The sequence below is a fragment of the Prosopis cineraria genome, unplaced genomic scaffold, assembly GCF_029017545.1.
Source record: "Prosopis cineraria cultivar Desert tree isolate PC_DT_omini unplaced genomic scaffold, ASM2901754v1 PC4, whole genome shotgun sequence".
NCBI lineage: Eukaryota > Viridiplantae > Streptophyta > Magnoliopsida > Fabales > Fabaceae > Prosopis > Prosopis cineraria.
In genome coordinates, this window is record NW_026555335.1 from 21575714 (window position 1) to 21588788 (window position 13075).

A 13075-nucleotide genomic window follows, 5' to 3' on the forward strand; every position below is an offset into this window, starting at 1 on the left:
AAATAATCAATAGCTGCAAGGATAAAATGGTGCCTATTTGAGGCCTTAGGGTTGATTGACCAATAACATTAAGACCCCATAAAGAGAAAGGCCAGGGGGCCACGAGGTTGTGAAGCAGTTGAGGTGGGCCATGTATTCGATCAACATAAATTTAGATTTATGGCATTTTTTGACATATTCAATGCAATCTCTTTCTATAGTTTGCCAAAAATAATCATGTCTTTGAACTTGTTTGGCCATAGTATGGCCATTAGCGTGAGTTCCACATATTCCTTTATGAACCTCCTCTAATATTTTTTATGCGTCTCCTGAGTCAACACATTGAAGCAGTGTACCATCAAAAGTTCTTTTGTACAATACATCCCTACTAAGGAAGAAATTCATTGCCATACATCGAATGGTCTTCTTGTCATTTTCTGTTGCTTCCAAGGGCATTCTCTACTTTTTATGTAACTTTTTATTATATCATGGACCCATGGTTGTGTTTTCATTTCATTTTTAACATTTAAGCAATATGCAGGGGTAACTTTGGCCTTAATTCTAATTGGTTGACATGAATTCCACAATCCAATTTAACCATGACAGCTAATATTGCTAAGGCATCTACGAATTGATTCTTATCTCGAGTTAAGTGATGGAATCTCACCTTGTCGAATTTATTAATCAACTGAGTGAGATATTTTTGATATGAGATTAACTTGAAATCTTTAGTTTGCCACTCGCCAGTTGCTTGATAAATAACAAGAGCAAAATCTCTAAAAACATCAAGTTCCTTAATGCCTAACATCACAGTAGCTTGTAAACCATTTAAACATGCTTCATACTCAGCCATATTATTGGTACAGTCAAAACCTAATTTGATAGTGCCTTCTGAGGATACCAGCACTACTCCTAACCCATTTCCATAGGTATCCGCGCCCTATCAAAATACATGTTCCATTTCTCTTCCCCTTGTTCTTCTTCCTCTAGAATAAGAACATCCTTGTTTGGGAATTAAAAATTTACAAGTTGGTACTCCTCTCTACAGGATTTGCTATCAAATAATCTGCAGTGATACTTCCTTTCATTGCCTTATAAGTCACATATTTCACATCATATTCTGAGAGTATTACTTGCCACTTAGAAACTCAACTTGACACATGAGGACTCTTGAAATATATTTTACTGGATCCATCCATGAAATCAACCATGTGGTATAATACAACATGTATTACCTTAGCTGTCGAGTAACCCATACTAAACCACAACATGTCTTTTCTATTAGTAAATAGTATGATTTACAATTATTGAACTTTTTGCTCAAATAAAAACTACTTTTTCCTTTTTTCCAGCTTCATTAAGTTGTCCTAGCATTGCACCTATAGATATAGGTCTTATGGTTAAGTAAAGGATTAAAGGTCAACCAGTGTTGGAGGTACTAATAGTGGAGGGTTTAATAAGTAATCCTTTATCTTGTCAAAAGCTTGTTGACAATATTCATCCCACCAGTCAGTATACTTTTTCCATAATAATTTAAAGAGTGGCTCACAAGTGGCAGTTAAATTAGCTATGAATCTAGATATGTAATTCAAATGCCTTAAGAAGCTGTAAACCTCTTTCTCTATTGTGGTGGCCTCATGTCACGAATTGCTTTAACCTTGTTAGAATCTACCTTTATGCCCTTCTTACTGACAATGAAACCTAACAATTTTCTTGATGAAGCTCCAAATATACATTTATTAAGGTTTAACCTAAGCTTGTATTTATGTTAGTGCTCAAACAATTTTCAAAGAACTACTACATGGCTTTCATCTTTAGCAGATTTGGCTACTATGTCATCAACATACACCTCAATCTCTTTATGCATCATGTCATGAAATAGTGCCACCATAGCTCATTGATAAGTTGCACCTACATTTTTTAATCCAAAAGGCATCACCTTATAGCAAAAAGTACCCCAAGGTGTAATGAAAATAGTTTTATGTTGGTCCTTCACATGCATAGGAATCTAGTTATATCCTAAATAACCATCCATAAAGTAATACCTATAACTGCATGTCTATTATCCACAAGCACATCGATATGTGGTAAGGGAAAGTCATCCTTAGGGCTAGCACGATTCAAGTCCCTATAATCCACACACATTCTAACTTGTCCATCTTTTTTTAGTATTGGAATAATGTTCACAACCTATTGTGGATATTTGATGACTTCTAAGAATCTAGCTTCCCACTATTTCTTTACTTCTTCTCTAATTTTAAGTGACATATCGGGGCTCATTCTTCACAATTTTTGCTTTTTAGGTTTACTATCAGGATGCAAAGGTAACTTGTGAGCAACAATCTCTGAATCAATCCTTGGCATATCTAAGTATGACCATGCAAACACATCAAGATAATCTCGAAACAAACTAATCATCTCCTCCTTCTGTAGATTATTTATAATTTTCAACTCCTTTTTATCTTCCTTTGTCCCTAAATTTATAATTTCAATTGACTCTTCACGTGGCATGATGCCTCATTTAGAAGATTCTATCATTTTTGCAAATATTAGGGATGTTTCTTCATCTTTATCAATTTTATAGTCATATGTATCCATAGTGAAACATGGTTCATTCAAACTATGCTCGGAACTAATGGGTTAGACAAGAGTTTCAAGAATTTTAATTCCCTAGAAGATTATCATGCAAGGTGAATGATCATTTATATGTATAAGATGTGAATAAGAATATGAGAAAAAAATTATGGATAGAGAGAGTAAGAGCGGAGAAAGAAAGAAATAAAAGAAAAGAAGAAAGAAGGGGGAAAAATGATAGGGAGGAAAATAAAGAAAGGGCAAAAGGAGAAGGCAAAGAAGGAAACAAAATATTGTATTCATTCCTTAAATAAAATAAGGTTCAAGAGTACATAATTTAATCAACTTAAAAAGTAAAACAACACTTTGAAGTATTACTTTAGTAACATGACATCTGTAATCTCCTTAGATTCCCAATTGTCCGACTCTTTTCCTAGAACGTCTAGATGTATCCATATTCCTGTTGAGCTCCCTTTGTCTTCTTCACTCATCATAGATACAAATAATTTAAATTGATTATCTCCATAGGTGATGGAAACATTTCACGATTATGTGAGATTTCTACCTTATCTTGATTCTTTCCTTTCTTCAACTTCATTTGCTTTGTCATTAATGCTTCTAAGGAAGGCTCATACCCCAGACCTTGACATTTTGGATTTTTTTGGATCATTATTGGCTCTTTCATCCCTTGCAACTTTGTTCCTAATCCTTTTCCAAACTCAAATCCATAGTTCTTCATGATCTTAGCCATGATTTGATTCACCTCCTTCTTGATTGGTCAATCTTGACAAACTCAAAGTTTTAGTATGTACTTTTAAAAGATTGTAGAGTATTCTCAATATAAGGTACCTTACTTAGCTTACTAATTATCAGTTCTTCTTCTCCTCTTATGCTAATAAGTCTTCCATCATCAATGTACTTGAGTCTTTAGTATAGAGTCGAAGGTACAGCTCCAGCATCATGAATCCAGGGCCTACCAAGTAACATGGTACATGCAGCATTGATGTCCATAACTTGAAACTCTACCACAAAGTATTTGGTCCAATTTGTAATGGAAGTTGGACATTGCCTATGACTTCTCGTCTTGTCCCATCAAATACCCTAACTATCACATCACTATGTTTCATACAAGATGTATCAATATGTAAAAGTTCCATAGTAGACTGAGGTAAGACATTTAAGGCATAACCTCTATCAATCAATACCCTGGCTATTACATAACCATGGCACTTCAAAGTAATGTGAAGTTCCTTTGGGGCATTGAGAAGCTGTTGGGAAGATCTCATCTTTAGATAATGCAATTAATGTAGAGTTTTTCACAACATTAACCATATTAACCACTTTCTCAAGATTTATGTTTGGGTACACATAAGCTTCATTTAGAACATTTTGTAAAGCCTTTTGATACACTTTAAAATTTAAAATGAGGGACAATATAAAAATTCGCACTGGTGTCTTATCTAATTGCTCCACAACATCATATTCACTTTGTTTCATGATCTTTAAAAATTTATTAGTCCCTTCTTCTTTCCCTTTCATAGTAAATTCTTTAGTCCTTAAGCTTTCTCCAACTTCTAAACCCTCATTACCTTGCATATAGGTTTCGTTAGCATAAATTTAACCACTTCATGTAATTCCACTAATAGTATTGTCAACATTAATAACTTTGTTTAATGTCCCTTAGTCAAAAGGGCCTTCAATTCTTACACCATAATTTCAAGGCACAAGATGATTGCTATGATATAGGAATGGTGCTGGTACATGGATGAGAGCTATGGGCTTTTTGTTACTAACATTATGAGATGCTTTGTTGATAAGTAAAAGGGATTTTTCAGCTGATTCCTTTACTTCATAAATGGGCTTGTTTGTCTAAAGTGATGATTTTTCTCCTTCTGTAGCTTGCGACTCCTTATTGATCACAAAATAGTAACCTTCCCATCTAATGCACATACACTTCTCATATTTTTCTTGTCAATGACCACAACCCCTAATATTATCATTCTTTGAACAAGCTCTTTAAAGGGAATACATTTTTCAATTTCATGACCCATAGCCTCTTGGTGATATTCATAAAAATCAAGCATAATTTGAGTAGTTCATTTGTTGCTCCCAAAGCTTTGCTGAATGTAGCTTAATTCTCTTAAGTGATCATATAGCTACTTCATAGTGCAAGGAATGTCATCTATTACTTTTGAGAGGCTAATGTCATTATCTATCATGGCAACTGGCTTTCCTATTTTCATGCTCAGGTAGAGGATTAGTGATAATATTAAGATTGTTACCTGTCTTAATCTCAATATGGTTGTTATCTAACAGAAGAAGCACATGTCTTCTAAAAGCATCACATTTGTCAATAGAGTGGCTAACACCCCCATGTGGTATTCACATGTTGCATTTGGATCATACGAAGTTGGGAAAGGTAGTTGGAGAGGTTTAATAGGTTGAGGCCCCATGAGATTCTTTGTAACTAAATCTTTATATAACTTCATCCGTGTAACATTAAAGTTAGGTAATGGGTGCTCATCTCGAGGTAGCCTTATTAGTCTTAATCCACTATGGTTTTGGTTACCCATTTGGTGATTAAATTGAGAATTTTGAGGGGCATGATAAAATTTTGCCCTTGGCCATGATAAATCAAATCATTACATCTCCTTCCTTTCTCTTCCTAACTTGTCCTTTCTTGATTTCTGAGGGTGTATCTTCTAATCTTCCTCTTTAAATGCTTGTATCAATTTGTTCACCTACCTCAACAAGATCAAAAAAATCTCGAGCCTGTATTCCTAACATAATCTTATGATAAGGATCAGCTAGAGCATTAATAAAATACGTTCATAATTCAGACTCAATCAAAGGAGGTTGAACTTTAGAAGCAATTAATCTCCATCTTTAGGTATATTCTTTAGAAGTCTCATTAGTCTTCTTCTTTATCCCTTCTAATTGTTTCCTTATTAAGGCTATGCTTAAGTTAAACCTGTATTGTTTCATAAATACATCAACCAAATCACCCTACTTCTTATAATTGGAAAGATTAGATTTCATAAACTACCTCAGCGTACTCCCCGTGAGACTCTCCTAGAAGAAATTAATGAGAAACTTTTCTCTTCTTGACTAAACTGATATCTTTATGTAATAAGTAACTAAAAGATATTCAGGATCACCACTACCATCATATTTGGTAAACTCTGGTACTTTAGATTTTTTTAGAACAGGTACTTCAGGTGGCAAGCAAAGTTTGTCAATCTTAAGAGATCCTAAATGACTAGATCTTGTAAAGCTCAAAGTTGATCTTTCATTTTTGACATCTCTTCTTTCCAAACTATCTTTGGAATTGTTTTCCATGCCTTTAAGTGATGCATTATTAAAACCTTTAGGTGGATCTATGACCGGGATGTTATATGTGTATACATCTCCCTTATTCCACTTTTAGGTAGGTTGTTCAGGAGATTTCACTACAGGATCAATCCTTTCACCGACTGTTGTACTATTAACAACCACCCCTTATGGCTATAAAGACTCATTTCCTTGAGTACCATTAGGGGTTGAGTGTTTCTAGTGTTAACTATCCCACTTGTATTCATATTTTGCAATAATTTCATCATTTCACCTATTTGAGCTTGTATAAGGGTCATTTGGTTTTCCAAAGATAATATTTCTTCTCCCATTTTTTCCTCATGCTCAAAGTCGCGAACCTTCATTGCTAAAGCCTTAGCTCGTGCATGAGCCAAATAAATTCGAGTAGGGTGATGAGTTTGGTTAAACAAATTATTTACTAGAGTAATGTTATCTTCCCTATTGTAAAAAAAGATAAATTATAAATCGTTAAAAAAATGAAAATTAGTAGATTGTCACGTGGAGTTAGCATACAAAATACTAGTTCACTTAAATGCGAATCACTACTTATTTGAAGAATTATCATAGTTTCCTTATTCCTTTAAGATCTTATTATATTCATAAGAATATAAGGTTGGAAATCAATTTATAAGAATTCTAGTTTCTTCATAAATGATGTCCATTACAAAAGAGAACCTTTTAGTGCAAATACAAATAACCCAAACGTTTTACAAGAACATTTACATATAATTCCCTTGCATAATCATGATTGCACTAATGCCCTTATTTCCCTTATGACATCATCACATAGCATAATGAAATTTGATATTTTTGCTGAAGTATTAAAAGGATGGGTCATGTGCTTCGCTTGTGTGTAAACCTTCAAGAATTTTGGAATGGTTATTATATTTGCCAATTGAATCTAACTTTCAGCATGATCTCTCCATTTCTCTACCTCTTTTGCTTTTTTAAAATAAAGTGTCCTCCAATCATCTAATATATCAATTTTTTGGTGTATTTGTTCCAACAGATTTTGAATTGTGCTGGGTGTATCTCTTTTGACTGTTACTAATTCATTTATTTTTACCTCCAACTATGTAGTAACCATCTCCACCTTTTGTGATAAACTCTTTAAAGGACGAAGGGCTTGTTCTTCATCATCAAGAGCATCTCTCTCTTTAGTGACTTTCATCAACTTATTCCTGTTATCCTTCATCTTTTGATAATTCTCTTTAAGTTGTATATGCATGTCACACATCGTGCGTTTGAGATTCAAATTCTCTTTCTTCAATTGATCTATTTTTGTACTCTCTTACCACACATCTTGTCTCTTCATCCTTTCTATTTGCTCTTGCAAAGAAGCATATTCATGTTACAAGTAGGTTAAAGCTTCTTTGTTTTCATGATCTGCTTTTGTCAACCTTTCTATTTCTTCACCCCTTTTATCAAATTGCTTTGTTAATTCCTTTTGTACTTTTGTTACATCATTCTGACCAAGGGATTAGGGTGAGAAAATACTGGATTAGTTCCCTTAATCTATTTTGTCATCCAGGTTAGATAACCTTCATTTACCCTTATCAGACATACCCCTAACTCCAACTTCCCTCTATATAAAATTTTACCCTATGCATTTGCCACCTTTTGACTTAAATCCTTAGTTGCCACATCATCATTGAATTCTCTAAACTACACATCCTCAAGGGATTTTTTGTTGAAAACCTAGTTGTCTCAATAATAATGCAGGATTGTAGTTTATTCCTCCCCGTGGACCCTTGAGTGGAACATTTAAGAAATCCCCATATTGATAGATTATTTTCTCCTTATTCCACCATATCAATTTTGAATAAAATCTTCCTTCTTAAATTTGATTAAAAACTTCACTCCACTATTTTCGATCTAATATGGTCTTGCTTTCTTGATTTTTGAATGTGGTAAGTAGAGTACCAAATTTTGAAAAGATCCAATGGACGGATTGAATTTCGTACATGTTGCAACATCATCACCGTTGCTGTCATGACAGCTCCTCCAGACCAAGTTCTAGAGTGCTCCATTTCTCTGTCCGATTTCCAATTGACGTGATTCCAAAACCAACATGAAGCTTATAAAATATTTTACTTGTGACCCAAATTTTAGAAAAATCCAACAGTCAGATTAGATTTGGACACCCGAATGCAAAAGTGCAGTTTTTTTAGTAAAAACCATTTTCAAAATTGTCCAAATCTCATCCTAATGGTCACAAAACTGTGAGAATACTTTGGACACATAAAATAGGACTAAAAACACTTGATAGAACATTTAAATGATAGAAAAACCCTTTATACCAAAATTTGACCACCCGGGTACCATTTCCCAAAATAGACCCTAAACCCTGAAAATGCACAAATCACACAAGAGTAGCCAAAAATTATTTCAAATATCATATACATATATAAATACATACGCTAAATATTTTTACTTGGCTCAGAGATATCTCTGTGGGGTCCACGCACCCACTCTCTCTATTCAAGGTGTATGTTTGCCCTTAGCACACCATTTGCAATACAACTACTTTGCATTTTCTTGTGAAATCACATATATATCAAAATAAATATTTACTTGCAGTGGAAACTTGGTCTACTAAATAAATCTATTAAAACCACACACCATAGCCAAGTTTCTTAGCCACAAGTCTACAAGCAAATAAAAATTCATACATAAGCCATACAATCTACACATACTTACACACATATACATCATCACATCCTATTGGCACCCTAATCCTAAATACATTACAGTAGATTTGCTCAAAAGAAAGGAATTGTAGTTCTTTATAATTCACAAACAACCCCTAGCTTTGCTCCTTTCCTCGTCCTCCATTGGTTGCTTTACCTGGACCTAGAAATATTGAAAAGAAAGGGGTGAGACAACTACAGTCTTAGTAATAGAGAAATCTACATTAATTATTACAAAGTAAGTCATAATCGAATAAATAAATAATAAATTCAACATAGTATATAATTTAGCCATTTAAAATGCATGAATACATGACATATGCCGATATGGCCTTTCATGAGCTCAGAAGCACTGACACACGAAAATGGTCAGTGTGTCTGTGTCGGATATGTATCCGACACAGACACACATTCAGGACAAGGGAACAGCACGTCCCTTTTCCCAGTTTCTGGCGGACGCAGGTGGATGAGGGTCAAGACGGGTTGACGCGGGTGGACACAGGTCTGACGCAGGCGAATGTGAAACTTTACATTTTTTACTTCTTTTTTTTCCAGAAACTCGATGCCCTAAGATTTTCAGCTCCAGTCAACCCCCTTCTTGTGTTTTTCGCTCTGTAGCTCACTGCTTATGTCGACCGTCATCATTTTTGATTTTCATCTCTCACATTTATTCATGCTGCCTCAGCGTCTTTGACTCGTCATTCTTCAAATTCAGCTTCAATCTTAGTAATTGATTCAGTTCTTCATGTATCGTCGTTCTTCAATGCGCTGCCTCTCATTCTTCATGTATCTTCATTTATTCACTTCTTTTATTATTCAATGTTGTGCTGCTGCCTACTGGATATTTATTAGTATTATTATTGTATTGCTAGATAATTTGCTCAATTTTTCACTGCTGAACCGAGAGAGGCAGTCAAGCAGAGCAACTGATTAGTTTTTCAAATTTAATACTGAATTACTGATTTAAACTTTTTTTATTTAGATGGATTATTTTGTTGAGTTAAACATTAATTTATTTTAAATTCTTATTAGCTGTCTTCATGTTAAAATTGCAAGATATTGTTTAAAATTAAACTTGCAATGGCTTCTAATTGTAGACCCGATAATAGTTAAGGAAGTGCGAATTCTCAATTTCAATCTAGTAATGAAAGACAGAAAGAGAGTACTCCTTTATGGGCTTACATAACTTTAGTTCCTCAAGAAAATGAAGGGGATAGTGGAAATAGAAGTTGGAAGTGTAACTATTGTAATAACCAATATAATGGCTCTTATTCTAGAGTTAAATTTCATTTGTTGAGGATCTCTAGAAAGGGTATTGCTATATGCCCGGAAGTTGATGATAGTTGTTTAGGTGAAATGCGAAAAGCTCAAGAGGAGGTTGAGAAGAGAACAAAACCAAGACATGTGCCATTGCCAACTCCAACTGAGAGCTTATCTCCTTTATGTCAAAGGGGTTCTACCCCTATTCAAAGTGAACACAATCAGGGAAAAAGGAGGGCAATAAATACAATCGAAAGAGCTTTCCAACAAGGAGCTAGAGATAATTTAACTGCTGAAGTTGCTAGAATGTTCTACTCGGCTGGCTTGTCTTTCAATTTGACACGTAACCTATATTTTATTAGTGCATTTCAATATGTTGCCAACAATGTAATTCTTGGTTTTAAACCTCCTGGTTATAATACACTAAGGTCTACTTTATTGTAAAAAGAAAGGGCTAATGTTGAAAGGCAACTTGAATCAATCAAAGGGACTTGGAATCATAAGGGGGTAAGTATAGTTACGAATGGTTGGACAGATGTACAAAGAAGGCCATTAATTAATTTTATAGCTGTAAGTGATAGAAGCCCCATATTTTTAAAGGCAATTGATACAACTAGTGAGTATAAAGATAGATTTTACATGGCTGACTTGATAAAGAAAGTGGTTGAAGAAGGGGGGCCTCATAAAGTTGTTCAAGTAATTACTAATAATGCACCTATTTGTAAATTTGTTGGTAAGATGGTGGAAGATGAATATCGTCACATCTTTTGGACACCATGTGTGGTGCACACACTTAATCTTGCTTTGAAGAATATATGTGCAGCAAAAAATATAGAGGCAAATGAAATTGTTTATAGAGAATGCCGTTGAATCACTGAGGTGAGGGATGATGTAGTCTTTATCCAAACATTTATCATGAATCATTCTATGAGATTGGCCATGTTTAATGAATTTGTGCCATTAAAGTTGCTTGCAATAGCCAAAACAAGATTTGCATCAATAATTGTGATATTGAAGAGATTCAAACTTGTCAAAACTTCTCTTCATATACTGGTTATTAGTGAAGAATGGAATGCTTATAGTGATGATAATGTTGGAAAGGCTGCTACTGTGAAGGACATAATTCTTAATGATCTTTGGTAGGAAAAGGTTAATTATATTCTCTCTTTCACTAAACCAATTTATGATATGTTGAGATTTGCTAACACAGATAGACCCACACTTCATTTGATTTATGAGATGTGAAATTCAATGATATAACAAATCAAGGAATCAATTTATAAGCATGAGAGAAAATCACTTTCTAAGTACTCTTAATTTTATAAAGTTGTTTATAACATCATCATTGATCGATGGACAAAAAGTGCCACTCCACTACATTGTCTTGCCCACTCACTGAATCCTAGGTATGTTATTCTTATTTTTGATCATGAAATTCTTTTCTTTATCATTTTTACATCACAACTCCAATTAATGTTATTATATTATTATAGGTACTATACAACACAATGGCTTGAAGGTAGACCAAATAGAGTCTCTCCACATAGAGATGCTGAAATATCAACTGAGAGGAAAAAGTGCATTAGAAGGATGTTCCAGATAAAGAAGAGAGGAAATTGGTTATGAATGAATTTTTAAAATTTTCTGGATGTTCAGATGAGTTCTCTTTTGTTGATTCCATACAAGATAGATGGATATTAAAGCCTAAGGTTTGGTGGAGCAATCATGGTGTTGATGCTCCTAAACTTTAAGGGACTGCATTGAAACTTCTCAATCAACCATGCTCATCATCTTATTGTGAAAGAAATTAGAGCACTTACTCTTTTGTTCATTCACTAAAGAGAAACAAGATGCTTCCAAAAAGAGCAAAGAACTTAGTTTTTGTTCATTCAAATCTTCATCTTCTTTCAAGAAAGAGTGAGAAGTATTCCACTGGAGAAAGCAAATTATAGGATATTGGTGGAGATTGTTGAGAAATAGATGATGCTGAAAATCTTGAAGTTGCAAGTTTATCTCTAGATGAGCCAATTTTGGAGAGAACTTATAAGAGAAAGTGGTGGTGTCAATGAAGATGGGAAAGATTATATTTACTTTAAGTTGATAATTATTTTTGCCACTTGATAGTGTTTAAGTGCTTGACTATTTATTGTATTATATTTTGTGATGGCATTAGACATCTTGAAATTGTGTTTTTAGACATCTAAATATTTAATATTTAATTATTTATATAGCTGTACTTGTATCCTAAAATTTTGAAAAATAGTCGTGTCTGCATATCATATCGTATCGTACCTGACACTTGTACTTGTATCAGTGCTTCTTAGTTCATGACCAATAGAATGCCCCCTGGCACTCTTTAACTTGCACGTAAACTTTATACCCACTTATACCTCTATAAGCACAAAACATAATCTAAGTTATGATCTAATCCACCAAACTACCTATACCCCTTCGACGTGAATCTTGAGTAGTCAAAGCTGACTCCCTCCCAGAGCCAACCCAACTTACTCTTCATGTGAGGGCTACCTTGGCCTAGGCAATCAACCTCACACCTCATATGTTGGATTCCCTCCCCCATTGAGAACTACCGAATACTCAATACACTAACCACTTTAGTACACTGAGCCCACAATACGTAAGGCAACACTGAGTACTGGCAGTGTGCCATAGAATATCAAAAGTCCACACCTTCTCATTGGTGAACTCCCACCGAGATCATGCCTTTTACTCATGTCTACCTTTTACAAATCTCCCTTAAATGGTTCCTTAGTCTATTTAAGGTACTTTACTTAGTTACACTTCCTTAAGTGCAACTTCTATTCTTTATGATTACAATACATGCAAACAAATCTCATTTCTATAAAAACATTATTGTTAAACAATTAGAAAACATATTTGCACTATAATCAAAGTAGTACCCCATAACCCCTTATAAAGCACATTTAATCTTTTAAAACATGTAATACATGATAGCTAAAATAAGGTAATAAGAAATATAAACTCCCCTGTTACCTTAGCCCTTTAGTACCAAAAGGGTTCCTCTTATACAAAATAGGACTTGGCTTGTTCCTTAACTTCTCAATAAGTTCCACCAACAATTCCCTACAACATATAAGTGATCCACATCACTTATCATGACAAATAACATTAATGAAGACTATAACTCACACCACACAACTTGGGTCAATGAGTCATAATCTATCCGAATGGTCCATATATTA